General features: G+C 39.5%; 6 non-coding genes across 6 annotated transcripts; 4 read left to right on the top strand and 2 right to left on the bottom strand.

Moving 5' to 3' along the window:
- Nucleotides 1-7,646: 7,646 nt before the first annotated feature.
- LOC130660611 (U2 spliceosomal RNA) lies at nt 7,647-7,838 on the top strand. Its single transcript, XR_008987808.1, has one exon. It is a non-coding gene; the product is annotated as a U2 spliceosomal RNA (small nuclear RNA).
- A 185-nt stretch (nt 7,839-8,023) lies between these two features.
- On the top strand, nt 8,024-8,188 carry LOC130659553 (U1 spliceosomal RNA). Its single transcript, XR_008986758.1, has one exon. It is a non-coding gene; the product is annotated as a U1 spliceosomal RNA (small nuclear RNA).
- Nucleotides 8,189-8,538: 350 nt separating this feature from the next.
- On the bottom strand, nt 8,539-8,657 carry LOC130659014 (5S ribosomal RNA). The gene has a single exon (XR_008986226.1). It is a non-coding gene; the product is annotated as a 5S ribosomal RNA (ribosomal RNA).
- Nucleotides 8,658-13,522: 4,865 nt separating this feature from the next.
- On the top strand, nt 13,523-13,714 carry LOC130660610 (U2 spliceosomal RNA). The gene has a single exon (XR_008987807.1). It is a non-coding gene; the product is annotated as a U2 spliceosomal RNA (small nuclear RNA).
- A 185-nt stretch (nt 13,715-13,899) lies between these two features.
- LOC130659552 (U1 spliceosomal RNA) lies at nt 13,900-14,064 on the top strand. Its single transcript, XR_008986757.1, has one exon. It is a non-coding gene; the product is annotated as a U1 spliceosomal RNA (small nuclear RNA).
- A 350-nt stretch (nt 14,065-14,414) lies between these two features.
- On the bottom strand, nt 14,415-14,533 carry LOC130659002 (5S ribosomal RNA). Its single transcript, XR_008986214.1, has one exon. It is a non-coding gene; the product is annotated as a 5S ribosomal RNA (ribosomal RNA).
- Between the last annotated feature and the right edge of the window lie 2,851 nt (nt 14,534-17,384).

Raw genomic sequence — 17,384 nt, 5'->3', positions numbered from 1 at the left:
TGAGTTACTTAGGACAAGGCGTATGCATGGATTATCTATTAGACTTTAAGGTTATAGTTTTGTGAAAAAAACAATGTTTTTTTAAAGATGTGTGGCTATAAAAATAGCCGTTGTTTTCTGAGTGTAGCGGTTTACTTCTTCTGTCCTTTGTCGTTCTTCTTTGGGAGTAAGACAGCTTGAATGTTTGGCAAAACACCACCAGCTGCAATGGTTACACCGCTCAAAAGTTTGTTTAATTCTTCATCATTACGAACAGCCAATTGTAAATGTCTTGGAATAATCCTAGCTTTTTTGTTGTCTCTTGCTGCGTTACCAGCCAACTCCAATATCTCAGCAGATAAATATTCCAAGACGGCTGCTAAGTAAACTGGTGCTCCAGATCCAATTCGGTTAGCATAGTGCCCTCTACGAAGGAATCTATGCACTCTACCGACTGGAAATTGAAGTCCAGCTCTTGAGGATCTTGTCTTGGCTTTAGCCTTAGCTTTTCCACCTTTTCCACGTCCAGACATAACTGCGATTTGATTTGTAAGTTAATACAAAAACGTACGAATATTTAACGTAAGTGTTAACGAAATAAACTTTACTCGTTTTTTCATCATAAAAATAGGATCGAAATCATGTTTTTTTAACCAATCATAATTAAGTATTAAACAAAAGATTTTTTTTTTAACCAATTAAATTGCGTATCGGCGTTTTCGGATCGAATTCGATCCGATTTTTTTACTTATAAACAAAAAGTTTTGACTTGCAGTTTAATGCTTATTTACAAGTTAAGTAGCAAAAATTTTTAACCATGTCTGACGCAGCAGCTAAAGGAGGAAAACAGGCACCTAAAGTAGCCAAGAAAGGTGAAAAAAGAGCCGGCAAAAAAGGAGGAAAGATTGGTGGAACTGGTGAAAAGAAACGCAAGAGAAAGAGAAAGGAAAGTTATGCTATTTACATCTACAATGTTTTGAAACAAGTTCACCCAGATGTCGGAGTTTCAAGCAAAGCTATGAGCATCATGAACTCATTTGTCAACGACATCTTTGAGCGCATTGCTTCCGAAGCTTCGCGTTTGGCTCTTCAAAACAAAAAGTCGACCATCTCTTCTCGTGAAATTCAAACCGCAGTACGTCTTCTCTTGCCTGGAGAACTTGCAAAACACGCAGTCAGTGAAGGAACAAAAGCCGTCACAAAATACACAAGCAGCAAGTAAACCAACGTCTACCAAACACAAACGGTCTTTTTTAAGACCACACATCTTTAAAAAAACATTTACTTGGCGTCACTACAAGTTAACCGAAGTTAATAAAACTTCTAAATAATGTGCTTAAGAACACTAGCCTACATTTAAAATACTTCCCCATGTGTGTGTGTGGATTAGCTTCACTTTTCATACGTATTATTAGCTGTACTTGCAGAAAAGACAAGTACATTGATCCATGTTATTGCTTACATTTAACTTAACCCAGCTTTTCACGGAAACACTCCCAGGCAAATTAACCCTACAAAGTATTTCTAAATTTTTTTTGTGTCATATATGACATAGTATCGTATAGCAATAAATGTAACTGTGACAAGACTTTACACATTGTGTAATTTGGAAGCGTGCACAAAGTAATGTTTTAAAAGATTTGTGGCTATAAAAATAGCCGTTTTTGTTGAGCAATGACAACGCTTAACCTCCGAATCCGTAAAGAGTTCTTCCTTGACGTTTTAAGGCATAAACAACATCCATAGCGGTAACGGTCTTGCGTTTAGCGTGCTCTGTGTAGGTTACAGCATCACGAATAACATTCTCTAAGAAAACCTTCAGTACACCTCTGGTTTCCTCATAGATAAGGCCAGAGATACGTTTGACACCACCTCGTCGAGCAAGACGTCGAATAGCAGGTTTTGTGATTCCCTGAATGTTATCACGAAGAATTTTTCGGTGACGTTTAGCACCTCCTTTTCCCAATCCTTTACCTCCTTTTCCGCGTCCAGACATATTGATATAGTTGCGTACAGAACGAGTACAAAAACAACGTTTGAGTTAACAGAATTCAGACAGCTTTAAAAAGAGGCCATAAAATTACCTACTGCTCGTGGAAACACCCTAATTAACCAATAGAGTTGCGTCATTACAAAATGTTCCGAACATTTTGTACATTTTTTTAAGTAAAACTGTAGTTTTTTTAAAAATTCGTGGTCTTAATGTTTCAGTAAGGCAATAAATTTGGCATCGTTGGAATTCGCCAAACCTTCTGCTACTTACTAAAAAAAAAAAAAGTCAAAAGCTTTTGTGTATCAGAAGATACAGCCGTTTTCCCGTAGCCAAAAAACACAGATTTTATAAAAATGTTAAAGTAATGAGCGTAATGTCATTATGCAGCCAATCAGAAATTACTTTCTTAGCACCAATCAAATGGTTTGTTTTGAACCTTAGCTGTCAATCAATATGAGAAATAAAACTTTGGCGCGATAGTGCATTTTAGACCGTCTTGTGTATCCGTACTACATCGACTTCTTAAAATATGGCTCGTACAAAGCAAACTGCACGTAAATCTACTGGAGGAAAGGCTCCACGAAAACAACTCGCCACTAAAGCTGCGAGGAAAAGCGCACCAGCTACTGGAGGAGTGAAAAAACCACATCGTTACAGACCTGGTACAGTTGCTCTCAGAGAAATCAGAAGATACCAGAAGTCAACCGAGCTCTTGATCCGCAAGTTGCCTTTCCAGCGTCTTGTGCGAGAAATTGCTCAGGACTTCAAAACAGATCTGCGATTCCAGAGCACAGCCGTTATGGCTAGACATTAGTAGGGGCAAATACGTGCAATTTATTTTGACGTTGTGATCAAATTTTTTTATTTAATTTCTTTGAGTTACTTAGGACAAGGCGTATGCATGGATTATCTATTAGACTTTAAGGTTATAGTTTTGTGAAAAAAACAATGTTTTTTTAAAGATGTGTGGCTATAAAAATAGCCGTTGTTTTCTGAGTGTAGCGGTTTACTTCTTCTGTCCTTTGTCGTTCTTCTTTGGGAGTAAGACAGCTTGAATGTTTGGCAAAACACCACCAGCTGCAATGGTTACACCGCTCAAAAGTTTGTTTAATTCTTCATCATTACGAACAGCCAATTGTAAATGTCTTGGAATAATCCTAGCTTTTTTGTTGTCTCTTGCTGCGTTACCAGCCAACTCCAATATCTCAGCAGATAAATATTCCAAGACGGCTGCTAAGTAAACTGGTGCTCCAGATCCAATTCGGTTAGCATAGTGCCCTCTACGAAGGAATCTATGCACTCTACCGACTGGAAATTGAAGTCCAGCTCTTGAGGATCTTGTCTTGGCTTTAGCCTTAGCTTTTCCACCTTTTCCACGTCCAGACATAACTGCGATTTGATTTGTAAGTTAATACAAAAACGTACGAATATTTAACGTAAGTGTTAACGAAATAAACTTTACTCGTTTTTTCATCATAAAAATAGGATCGAAATCATGTTTTTTTAACCAATCATAATTAAGTATTAAACAAAAGATTTTTTTTTTAACCAATTAAATTGCGTATCGGCGTTTTCGGATCGAATTCGATCCGATTTTTTTACTTATAAACAAAAAGTTTTGACTTGCAGTTTAATGCTTATTTACAAGTTAAGTAGCAAAAATTTTTAACCATGTCTGACGCAGCAGCTAAAGGAGGAAAACAGGCACCTAAAGTAGCCAAGAAAGGTGAAAAAAGAGCCGGCAAAAAAGGAGGAAAGATTGGTGGAACTGGTGAAAAGAAACGCAAGAGAAAGAGAAAGGAAAGTTATGCTATTTACATCTACAATGTTTTGAAACAAGTTCACCCAGATGTCGGAGTTTCAAGCAAAGCTATGAGCATCATGAACTCATTTGTCAACGACATCTTTGAGCGCATTGCTTCCGAAGCTTCGCGTTTGGCTCTTCAAAACAAAAAGTCGACCATCTCTTCTCGTGAAATTCAAACCGCAGTACGTCTTCTCTTGCCTGGAGAACTTGCAAAACACGCAGTCAGTGAAGGAACAAAAGCCGTCACAAAATACACAAGCAGCAAGTAAACCAACGTCTACCAAACACAAACGGTCTTTTTTAAGACCACACATCTTTAAAAAAACATTTACTTGGCGTCACTACAAGTTAACCGAAGTTAATAAAACTTCTAAATAATGTGCTTAAGAACACTAGCCTACATTTAAAATACTTCCCCATGTGTGTGTGTGGATTAGCTTCACTTTTCATACGTATTATTAGCTGTACTTGCAGAAAAGACAAGTACATTGATCCATGTTATTGCTTACATTTAACTTAACCCAGCTTTTCACGGAAACACTCCCAGGCAAATTAACCCTACAAAGTATTTCTAAATTTTTTTTGTGTCATATATGACATAGTATCGTATAGCAATAAATGTAACTGTGACAAGACTTTACACATTGTGTAATTTGGAAGCGTGCACAAAGTAATGTTTTAAAAGATTTGTGGCTATAAAAATAGCCGTTTTTGTTGAGCAATGACAACGCTTAACCTCCGAATCCGTAAAGAGTTCTTCCTTGACGTTTTAAGGCATAAACAACATCCATAGCGGTAACGGTCTTGCGTTTAGCGTGCTCTGTGTAGGTTACAGCATCACGAATAACATTCTCTAAGAAAACCTTCAGTACACCTCTGGTTTCCTCATAGATAAGGCCAGAGATACGTTTGACACCACCTCGTCGAGCAAGACGTCGAATAGCAGGTTTTGTGATTCCCTGAATGTTATCACGAAGAATTTTTCGGTGACGTTTAGCACCTCCTTTTCCCAATCCTTTACCTCCTTTTCCGCGTCCAGACATATTGATATAGTTGCGTACAGAACGAGTACAAAAACAACGTTTGAGTTAACAGAATTCAGACAGCTTTAAAAAGAGGCCATAAAATTACCTACTGCTCGTGGAAACACCCTAATTAACCAATAGAGTTGCGTCATTACAAAATGTTCCGAACATTTTGTACATTTTTTTAAGTAAAACTGTAGTTTTTTTAAAAATTCGTGGTCTTAATGTTTCAGTAAGGCAATAAATTTGGCATCGTTGGAATTCGCCAAACCTTCTGCTACTTACTAAAAAAAAAAAAAGTCAAAAGCTTTTGTGTATCAGAAGATACAGCCGTTTTCCCGTAGCCAAAAAACACAGATTTTATAAAAATGTTAAAGTAATGAGCGTAATGTCATTATGCAGCCAATCAGAAATTACTTTCTTAGCACCAATCAAATGGTTTGTTTTGAACCTTAGCTGTCAATCAATATGAGAAATAAAACTTTGGCGCGATAGTGCATTTTAGACCGTCTTGTGTATCCGTACTACATCGACTTCTTAAAATATGGCTCGTACAAAGCAAACTGCACGTAAATCTACTGGAGGAAAGGCTCCACGAAAACAACTCGCCACTAAAGCTGCGAGGAAAAGCGCACCAGCTACTGGAGGAGTGAAAAAACCACATCGTTACAGACCTGGTACAGTTGCTCTCAGAGAAATCAGAAGATACCAGAAGTCAACCGAGCTCTTGATCCGCAAGTTGCCTTTCCAGCGTCTTGTGCGAGAAATTGCTCAGGACTTCAAAACAGATCTGCGATTCCAGAGCACAGCCGTTATGGCTCTGCAAGAGGCTTCTGAAGCGTACCTTGTTGGCTTGTTCGAGGATACTAACTTGTGTGCCATTCACGCAAAACGAGTTACAATCATGCCTAAAGACATCCAGTTGGCAAGAAGAATTCGTGGGGAACGTGCCTAAGCATCTTACCAAACAAAAAACGGCTATTTTTATAGCCACACATCCATAAAAAATATTACGGCTAGCTTTTTATATCAAACTTTGTTCTGCTTTCTGTTTAAATTTTATGCTACATAAAAATTTTATGCTACATAAAGTTTGACAATGTTAAAAATATGAAGGGCAAGAAAAGTAAAAGCAAGAAAATAAGAAATTTAAAAACGAAAATACTTAAACTTAGGGAATCTAATCTTAAAATTACTCTTTTTTAACTGTTTAAGTGACTTAAACAAGTTTAACTTTGTACCAAGATAATGTTTTTTTGTAAATGTGTGGCTATAAAAATAGCCGTTTGTTAATGTAATAGCCAGATACACACAAATTATTTTTTTGCGGTCTTCTTTGCTGCCTTTTTGGGAGTCTTTTTGACCTTCTTTGCTGCAGGTTTTTTAGCAACAGGCTTCTTTGTGGGTTTCTTAGCTGCTGGTTTCTTAGCCGAGGCTTTCTTTGTGGCAGGCTTCTTTGCTGCTTTCTTTGGCGTGCTCTTCTTTGCTGGCTTCTTTTTTGGTGTACTTTTCTTTGCAGTAGGCTTCTTTGCCGTTGGCTTTTTTGCTGCGGCCTTTTTCTTAGGTTTTTCTTTTTTTACCTGACCTAGCTTGAATGATCCAGAAGCACCAGTGCCTTTAGTTTGAATCAAATCGCCTGATGTTACTCCTCGTTTAAGAGCCATTTTCAGATGATGATCTGAGTTTTCAGCAACTTTGTAATTTGCATGAATATATTTTGTAATAGCTTGGCGAGATGAACCACCGCGTTCCTTTAGGGTAGCGATAGCAGCCTTGATCATGTCCACATATTTAGGGTGATCAGCTGTCTTCTTTGCAGCAGGTTTCTTCTTGGGTGCGATTTTCTTTGGAGAAGCTGCTTCACTCATTTTTAATGTTTTCTTACAACAATCCAACGATAAACGATGCTTGTTATCACAGTAGAAGTATACTAAACATTACCGTGTAAATGAGATATAATTTAAGACGGTGCGAAGTATGCGGACGTAAAAGTACCACTCCCGGGAATTGATTTGGCGCGAAAACAGAAATGTGTGTTTCTGTACATCGTATAATGTCCGTTTTGGGAGCCGCGACTATGCGAAAGCATGTTAATTTTTATTTGTAGCACGACGCAATAGTCTGAAAGAGAAGCTGCTGGAGTTTGAGGTCTTCAGCATTACATCTACTCTGTTAATTTGGGCTTCTTCCGCGCCCGTGTTAGGATTTTCATAAAGCGTTCTTTGGTTTGCGTTGCGTATGTCGGCCTACATCATCGACACGGCCTGTTTCCGGCTATTAGGAGCAATTCATATATTGGGCACTGCGTTTCGACTTTTTTATTAGACCACAGTAAAAAAATTCACTCACAGAAGTCCCTTTCTTTCATGGCTACAAACACGAAGAATTCTGTCGTAAGTAAAACGAATGCGCAAGCCAAAATAACGATGGGGCGAAGTCATAAGCATCGCCCTGTGGCCCAATGGATAAGGCATCTGACTACGAATCAGGGGATTCCAGGTTCGACTCCTGGCAGGGTCGCACTGTCGCATTTCGGCTGCATGGTCTACTGTGTAACGCGCGCGCACGTTCTGGCGTAATGCGTTGATAAACGGAATGTACGCAGTCATATTGGAAAGTAATATCACGCACTTAGTATCGTCGCCTTTGTTAGCATTCATGTAAGTTACCATCCACTCGCTACAGTCGCTCTCCATCCTACGGCTAAATCAACAGCCGTGATTTTTACTATGTCGCCGTCCATCCGTACGCGGTGACAGTTGTAAGCTTTACAGTAACGTGACATGCTCCACAAGCAGTTACGGTGTGTGGACGATGCCTATCATGGCAACGCTTGTTCTTTATCGCTTCTCGGCCTAATGGCTAAGATCAAGTGTAGTATCTGTTCTTATCAGTTTAATATCTGGTAGGCCATTCTCTGAATGGTCAGTATATTAATCTGATTTTTGGCCTTGGGTCATGGAGGTGGATTCATTCACGCCGTGACCACGGGTTGCCTTGGTGTTGCACTATTACCGATGGCGGCCCACATAAGCAATAAAAGAATAATAGCAGTCCTCTTTCCGACGGCACTCTGCATAGTCTACGGCGGGAACAAAACGCGTACACTGGGGGAGAATACAGCCTATGCCCCGCGACACGGCAGTTTATAACACACTCAAGCCACAAGCATTAACAAACTTTGAAGGGTACCCTCATGCTACGGTGCAGTTCCAACTCATACTTACCTGACGGGGAAGTAAAGACTGATCAATGAGGGTTTTCTTCCAGAGTGAGGCTCTTGCATTGCACTACGCTTGGGCTGACCTCTGCGATTACTGCAAACGTCAGTAACTCGACCGTACAATTTCTGGTAGTGGGGGCCTGCGTCCGCGCTCGCCCCCTCCTTAATTCAAAATGAATGAGCTTAGAAAAGTTGCGCGGCCAAATGTCGGTGGTGACTTAAACGCTAAGGTAAAACCTCGCTTGGCTGTTACGAAACGTGATTGCGATATAAGTCCTCGGAAGGCGGCGGAATTTTATTTTATTTGCCATTCCGTCAGGGTTATTGGATGATCGGCAATAGATCGAGTTTGTATGCATTTGAAAGCTCTTTTTTCTCGTACTATCACCTGAAAATGTCGTAGGAAAATGTCATAGGAAACACTTTCAACAACCGCCACGTTCCTTAATTGTTATAACAAGAAATATATCACAGCACCATTGAAATGAAAAGGCAACAAATGAAAATGAAAAGCCTACGACACCGGGAGTTCCCAGGCGGTCCCCCATCCAAGTACTATCCCGGCCCGACGATGCTTAACTTCCGTGATCAGACGAGAACGGGTGTGTTCATCGTGGTATGGCCGTAGACATTAGTAGGGGCAAATACGTGCAATTTATTTTGACGTTGTGATCAAATTTTTTTATTTAATTTCTTTGAGTTACTTAGGACAAGGCGTATGCATGGATTATCTATTAGACTTTAAGGTTATAGTTTTGTGAAAAAAACAATGTTTTTTTAAAGATGTGTGGCTATAAAAATAGCCGTTGTTTTCTGAGTGTAGCGGTTTACTTCTTCTGTCCTTTGTCGTTCTTCTTTGGGAGTAAGACAGCTTGAATGTTTGGCAAAACACCACCAGCTGCAATGGTTACACCGCTCAAAAGTTTGTTTAATTCTTCATCATTACGAACAGCCAATTGTAAATGTCTTGGAATAATCCTAGCTTTTTTGTTGTCTCTTGCTGCGTTACCAGCCAACTCCAATATCTCAGCAGATAAATATTCCAAGACGGCTGCTAAGTAAACTGGTGCTCCAGATCCAATTCGGTTAGCATAGTGCCCTCTACGAAGGAATCTATGCACTCTACCGACTGGAAATTGAAGTCCAGCTCTTGAGGATCTTGTCTTGGCTTTAGCCTTAGCTTTTCCACCTTTTCCACGTCCAGACATAACTGCGATTTGATTTGTAAGTTAATACAAAAACGTACGAATATTTAACGTAAGTGTTAACGAAATAAACTTTACTCGTTTTTTCATCATAAAAATAGGATCGAAATCATGTTTTTTTAACCAATCATAATTAAGTATTAAACAAAAGATTTTTTTTTTAACCAATTAAATTGCGTATCGGCGTTTTCGGATCGAATTCGATCCGATTTTTTTACTTATAAACAAAAAGTTTTGACTTGCAGTTTAATGCTTATTTACAAGTTAAGTAGCAAAAATTTTTAACCATGTCTGACGCAGCAGCTAAAGGAGGAAAACAGGCACCTAAAGTAGCCAAGAAAGGTGAAAAAAGAGCCGGCAAAAAAGGAGGAAAGATTGGTGGAACTGGTGAAAAGAAACGCAAGAGAAAGAGAAAGGAAAGTTATGCTATTTACATCTACAATGTTTTGAAACAAGTTCACCCAGATGTCGGAGTTTCAAGCAAAGCTATGAGCATCATGAACTCATTTGTCAACGACATCTTTGAGCGCATTGCTTCCGAAGCTTCGCGTTTGGCTCTTCAAAACAAAAAGTCGACCATCTCTTCTCGTGAAATTCAAACCGCAGTACGTCTTCTCTTGCCTGGAGAACTTGCAAAACACGCAGTCAGTGAAGGAACAAAAGCCGTCACAAAATACACAAGCAGCAAGTAAACCAACGTCTACCAAACACAAACGGTCTTTTTTAAGACCACACATCTTTAAAAAAACATTTACTTGGCGTCACTACAAGTTAACCGAAGTTAATAAAACTTCTAAATAATGTGCTTAAGAACACTAGCCTACATTTAAAATACTTCCCCATGTGTGTGTGTGGATTAGCTTCACTTTTCATACGTATTATTAGCTGTACTTGCAGAAAAGACAAGTACATTGATCCATGTTATTGCTTACATTTAACTTAACCCAGCTTTTCACGGAAACACTCCCAGGCAAATTAACCCTACAAAGTATTTCTAAATTTTTTTTGTGTCATATATGACATAGTATCGTATAGCAATAAATGTAACTGTGACAAGACTTTACACATTGTGTAATTTGGAAGCGTGCACAAAGTAATGTTTTAAAAGATTTGTGGCTATAAAAATAGCCGTTTTTGTTGAGCAATGACAACGCTTAACCTCCGAATCCGTAAAGAGTTCTTCCTTGACGTTTTAAGGCATAAACAACATCCATAGCGGTAACGGTCTTGCGTTTAGCGTGCTCTGTGTAGGTTACAGCATCACGAATAACATTCTCTAAGAAAACCTTCAGTACACCTCTGGTTTCCTCATAGATAAGGCCAGAGATACGTTTGACACCACCTCGTCGAGCAAGACGTCGAATAGCAGGTTTTGTGATTCCCTGAATGTTATCACGAAGAATTTTTCGGTGACGTTTAGCACCTCCTTTTCCCAATCCTTTACCTCCTTTTCCGCGTCCAGACATATTGATATAGTTGCGTACAGAACGAGTACAAAAACAACGTTTGAGTTAACAGAATTCAGACAGCTTTAAAAAGAGGCCATAAAATTACCTACTGCTCGTGGAAACACCCTAATTAACCAATAGAGTTGCGTCATTACAAAATGTTCCGAACATTTTGTACATTTTTTTAAGTAAAACTGTAGTTTTTTTAAAAATTCGTGGTCTTAATGTTTCAGTAAGGCAATAAATTTGGCATCGTTGGAATTCGCCAAACCTTCTGCTACTTACTAAAAAAAAAAAAAGTCAAAAGCTTTTGTGTATCAGAAGATACAGCCGTTTTCCCGTAGCCAAAAAACACAGATTTTATAAAAATGTTAAAGTAATGAGCGTAATGTCATTATGCAGCCAATCAGAAATTACTTTCTTAGCACCAATCAAATGGTTTGTTTTGAACCTTAGCTGTCAATCAATATGAGAAATAAAACTTTGGCGCGATAGTGCATTTTAGACCGTCTTGTGTATCCGTACTACATCGACTTCTTAAAATATGGCTCGTACAAAGCAAACTGCACGTAAATCTACTGGAGGAAAGGCTCCACGAAAACAACTCGCCACTAAAGCTGCGAGGAAAAGCGCACCAGCTACTGGAGGAGTGAAAAAACCACATCGTTACAGACCTGGTACAGTTGCTCTCAGAGAAATCAGAAGATACCAGAAGTCAACCGAGCTCTTGATCCGCAAGTTGCCTTTCCAGCGTCTTGTGCGAGAAATTGCTCAGGACTTCAAAACAGATCTGCGATTCCAGAGCACAGCCGTTATGGCTCTGCAAGAGGCTTCTGAAGCGTACCTTGTTGGCTTGTTCGAGGATACTAACTTGTGTGCCATTCACGCAAAACGAGTTACAATCATGCCTAAAGACATCCAGTTGGCAAGAAGAATTCGTGGGGAACGTGCCTAAGCATCTTACCAAACAAAAAACGGCTATTTTTATAGCCACACATCCATAAAAAATATTACGGCTAGCTTTTTATATCAAACTTTGTTCTGCTTTCTGTTTAAATTTTATGCTACATAAAAATTTTATGCTACATAAAGTTTGACAATGTTAAAAATATGAAGGGCAAGAAAAGTAAAAGCAAGAAAATAAGAAATTTAAAAACGAAAATACTTAAACTTAGGGAATCTAATCTTAAAATTACTCTTTTTTAACTGTTTAAGTGACTTAAACAAGTTTAACTTTGTACCAAGATAATGTTTTTTTGTAAATGTGTGGCTATAAAAATAGCCGTTTGTTAATGTAATAGCCAGATACACACAAATTATTTTTTTGCGGTCTTCTTTGCTGCCTTTTTGGGAGTCTTTTTGACCTTCTTTGCTGCAGGTTTTTTAGCAACAGGCTTCTTTGTGGGTTTCTTAGCTGCTGGTTTCTTAGCCGAGGCTTTCTTTGTGGCAGGCTTCTTTGCTGCTTTCTTTGGCGTGCTCTTCTTTGCTGGCTTCTTTTTTGGTGTACTTTTCTTTGCAGTAGGCTTCTTTGCCGTTGGCTTTTTTGCTGCGGCCTTTTTCTTAGGTTTTTCTTTTTTTACCTGACCTAGCTTGAATGATCCAGAAGCACCAGTGCCTTTAGTTTGAATCAAATCGCCTGATGTTACTCCTCGTTTAAGAGCCATTTTCAGATGATGATCTGAGTTTTCAGCAACTTTGTAATTTGCATGAATATATTTTGTAATAGCTTGGCGAGATGAACCACCGCGTTCCTTTAGGGTAGCGATAGCAGCCTTGATCATGTCCACATATTTAGGGTGATCAGCTGTCTTCTTTGCAGCAGGTTTCTTCTTGGGTGCGATTTTCTTTGGAGAAGCTGCTTCACTCATTTTTAATGTTTTCTTACAACAATCCAACGATAAACGATGCTTGTTATCACAGTAGAAGTATACTAAACATTACCGTGTAAATGAGATATAATTTAAGACGGTGCGAAGTATGCGGACGTAAAAGTACCACTCCCGGGAATTGATTTGGCGCGAAAACAGAAATGTGTGTTTCTGTACATCGTATAATGTCCGTTTTGGGAGCCGCGACTATGCGAAAGCATGTTAATTTTTATTTGTAGCACGACGCAATAGTCTGAAAGAGAAGCTGCTGGAGTTTGAGGTCTTCAGCATTACATCTACTCTGTTAATTTGGGCTTCTTCCGCGCCCGTGTTAGGATTTTCATAAAGCGTTCTTTGGTTTGCGTTGCGTATGTCGGCCTACATCATCGACACGGCCTGTTTCCGGCTATTAGGAGCAATTCATATATTGGGCACTGCGTTTCGACTTTTTTATTAGACCACAGTAAAAAAATTCACTCACAGAAGTCCCTTTCTTTCATGGCTACAAACACGAAGAATTCTGTCGTAAGTAAAACGAATGCGCAAGCCAAAATAACGATGGGGCGAAGTCATAAGCATCGCCCTGTGGCCCAATGGATAAGGCATCTGACTACGAATCAGGGGATTCCAGGTTCGACTCCTGGCAGGGTCGCACTGTCGCATTTCGGCTGCATGGTCTACTGTGTAACGCGCGCGCACGTTCTGGCGTAATGCGTTGATAAACGGAATGTACGCAGTCATATTGGAAAGTAATATCACGCACTTAGTATCGTCGCCTTTGTTAGCATTCATGTAAGTTACCATCCACTCGCTACAGTCGCTCTCCATCCTACGGCTAAATCAACAGCCGTGATTTTTACTATGTCGCCGTCCATCCGTACGCGGTGACAGTTGTAAGCTTTACAGTAACGTGACATGCTCCACAAGCAGTTACGGTGTGTGGACGATGCCTATCATGGCAACGCTTGTTCTTTATCGCTTCTCGGCCTAATGGCTAAGATCAAGTGTAGTATCTGTTCTTATCAGTTTAATATCTGGTAGGCCATTCTCTGAATGGTCAGTATATTAATCTGATTTTTGGCCTTGGGTCATGGAGGTGGATTCATTCACGCCGTGACCACGGGTTGCCTTGGTGTTGCACTATTACCGATGGCGGCCCACATAAGCAATAAAAGAATAATAGCAGTCCTCTTTCCGACGGCACTCTGCATAGTCTACGGCGGGAACAAAACGCGTACACTGGGGGAGAATACAGCCTATGCCCCGCGACACGGCAGTTTATAACACACTCAAGCCACAAGCATTAACAAACTTTGAAGGGTACCCTCATGCTACGGTGCAGTTCCAACTCATACTTACCTGACGGGGAAGTAAAGACTGATCAATGAGGGTTTTCTTCCAGAGTGAGGCTCTTGCATTGCACTACGCTTGGGCTGACCTCTGCGATTACTGCAAACGTCAGTAACTCGACCGTACAATTTCTGGTAGTGGGGGCCTGCGTCCGCGCTCGCCCCCTCCTTAATTCAAAATGAATGAGCTTAGAAAAGTTGCGCGGCCAAATGTCGGTGGTGACTTAAACGCTAAGGTAAAACCTCGCTTGGCTGTTACGAAACGTGATTGCGATATAAGTCCTCGGAAGGCGGCGGAATTTTATTTTATTTGCCATTCCGTCAGGGTTATTGGATGATCGGCAATAGATCGAGTTTGTATGCATTTGAAAGCTCTTTTTTCTCGTACTATCACCTGAAAATGTCGTAGGAAAATGTCATAGGAAACACTTTCAACAACCGCCACGTTCCTTAATTGTTATAACAAGAAATATATCACAGCACCATTGAAATGAAAAGGCAACAAATGAAAATGAAAAGCCTACGACACCGGGAGTTCCCAGGCGGTCCCCCATCCAAGTACTATCCCGGCCCGACGATGCTTAACTTCCGTGATCAGACGAGAACGGGTGTGTTCATCGTGGTATGGCCGTAGACATTAGTAGGGGCAAATACGTGCAATTTATTTTGACGTTGTGATCAAATTTTTTTATTTAATTTCTTTGAGTTACTTAGGACAAGGCGTATGCATGGATTATCTATTAGACTTTAAGGTTATAGTTTTGTGAAAAAAACAATGTTTTTTTAAAGATGTGTGGCTATAAAAATAGCCGTTGTTTTCTGAGTGTAGCGGTTTACTTCTTCTGTCCTTTGTCGTTCTTCTTTGGGAGTAAGACAGCTTGAATGTTTGGCAAAACACCACCAGCTGCAATGGTTACACCGCTCAAAAGTTTGTTTAATTCTTCATCATTACGAACAGCCAATTGTAAATGTCTTGGAATAATCCTAGCTTTTTTGTTGTCTCTTGCTGCGTTACCAGCCAACTCCAATATCTCAGCAGATAAATATTCCAAGACGGCTGCTAAGTAAACTGGTGCTCCAGATCCAATTCGGTTAGCATAGTGCCCTCTACGAAGGAATCTATGCACTCTACCGACTGGAAATTGAAGTCCAGCTCTTGAGGATCTTGTCTTGGCTTTAGCCTTAGCTTTTCCACCTTTTCCACGTCCAGACATAACTGCGATTTGATTTGTAAGTTAATACAAAAACGTACGAATATTTAACGTAAGTGTTAACGAAATAAACTTTACTCGTTTTTTCATCATAAAAATAGGATCGAAATCATGTTTTTTTAACCAATCATAATTAAGTATTAAACAAAAGATTTTTTTTTTAACCAATTAAATTGCGTATCGGCGTTTTCGGATCGAATTCGATCCGATTTTTTTACTTATAAACAAAAAGTTTTGACTTGCAGTTTAATGCTTATTTACAAGTTAAGTAGCAAAAATTTTTAACCATGTCTGACGCAGCAGCTAAAGGAGGAAAACAGGCACCTAAAGTAGCCAAGAAAGGTGAAAAAAGAGCCGGCAAAAAAGGAGGAAAGATTGGTGGAACTGGTGAAAAGAAACGCAAGAGAAAGAGAAAGGAAAGTTATGCTATTTACATCTACAATGTTTTGAAACAAGTTCACCCAGATGTCGGAGTTTCAAGCAAAGCTATGAGCATCATGAACTCATTTGTCAACGACATCTTTGAGCGCATTGCTTCCGAAGCTTCGCGTTTGGCTCTTCAAAACAAAAAGTCGACCATCTCTTCTCGTGAAATTCAAACCGCAGTACGTCTTCTCTTGCCTGGAGAACTTGCAAAACACGCAGTCAGTGAAGGAACAAAAGCCGTCACAAAATACACAAGCAGCAAGTAAACCAACGTCTACCAAACACAAACGGTCTTTTTTAAGACCACACATCTTTAAAAAAACATTTACTTGGCGTCACTACAAGTTAACCGAAGTTAATAAAACTTCTAAATAATGTGCTTAAGAACACTAGCCTACATTTAAAATACTTCCCCATGTGTGTGTGTGGATTAGCTTCACTTTTCATACGTATTATTAGCTGTACTTGCAGAAAAGACAAGTACATTGATCCATGTTATTGCTTACATTTAACTTAACCAGCTTTTCACGGAAACACTCCCAGGCAAATTAACCCTACAAAGTATTTCTAAATTTTTTTTGTGTCATATATGACATAGTATCGTATAGCAATAAATGTAACTGTGACAAGACTTTACACATTGTGTAATTTGGAAGCGTGCACAAAGTAATGTTTTAAAAGATTTGTGGCTATAAAAATAGCCGTTTTTGTTGAGCAATGACAACGCTTAACCTCCGAATCCGTAAAGAGTTCTTCCTTGACGTTTTAAGGCATAAACAACATCCATAGCGGTAACGGTCTTGCGTTTAGCGTGCTCTGTGTAGGTTACAGCATCACGAATAACATTCTCTAAGAAAACCTTCAGTACACCTCTGGTTTCCTCATAGATAAGGCCAGAGATACGTTTGACACCACCTCGTCGAGCAAGACGTCGAATAGCAGGTTTTGTGATTCCCTGAATGTTATCACGAAGAATTTTTCGGTGACGTTTAGCACCTCCTTTTCCCAATCCTTTACCTCCTTTTCCGCGTCCAGACATATTGATATAGTTGCGTACAGAACGAGTACAAAAACAACGTTTGAGTTAACAGAATTCAGACAGCTTTAAAAAGAGGCCATAAAATTACCTACTGCTCGTGGAAACACCCTAATTAACCAATAGAGTTGCGTCATTACAAAATGTTCCGAACATTTTGTACATTTTTTTAAGTAAAACTGTAGTTTTTTTAAAAATTCGTGGTCTTAATGTTTCAGTAAGGCAATAAATTTGGCATCGTTGGAATTCGCCAAACCTTCTGCTACTTACTAAAAAAAAAAAAGTCAAAAGCTTTTGTGTATCAGAAGATACAGCCGTTTTCCCGTAGCCAAAAAACACAGATTTTATAAAAATGTTAAAGTAATGAGCGTAATGTCATTATGCAGCCAATCAGAAATTACTTTCTTAGCACCAATCAAATGGTTTGTTTTGAACCTTAGCTGTCAATCAATATGAGAAATAAAACTTTGGCGCGATAGTGCATTTTAGACCGTCTTGTGTATCCGTACTACATCGACTTCTTAAAATATGGCTCGTACAAAGCAAACTGCACGTAAATCTACTGGAGGAAAGGCTCCACGAAAACAACTCGCCACTAAAGCTGCGAGGAAAAGCGCACCAGCTACTGGAGGAGTGAAAAAACCACATCGTTACAGACCTGGTACAGTTGCTCTCAGAGAAATCAGAAGATACCAGAAGTCAACCGAGCTCTTGATCCGCAAGTTGCCTTTCCAGCGTCTTGTGCGAGAAATTGCTCAGGACTTCAAAACAGATCTGCGATTCCAGAGCACAGCCGTTATGGCTCTGCAAGAGG

The sequence above is a fragment of the Hydractinia symbiolongicarpus genome, chromosome 9 (assembly GCF_029227915.1).
Source record: "Hydractinia symbiolongicarpus strain clone_291-10 chromosome 9, HSymV2.1, whole genome shotgun sequence".
In the NCBI taxonomy this organism is placed as follows: domain Eukaryota; kingdom Metazoa; phylum Cnidaria; class Hydrozoa; order Anthoathecata; family Hydractiniidae; genus Hydractinia; species Hydractinia symbiolongicarpus.
The sequence above is the reverse complement of the archived record's forward strand: the minus strand, read 5'-3'. Positions and strand labels throughout refer to the sequence as shown.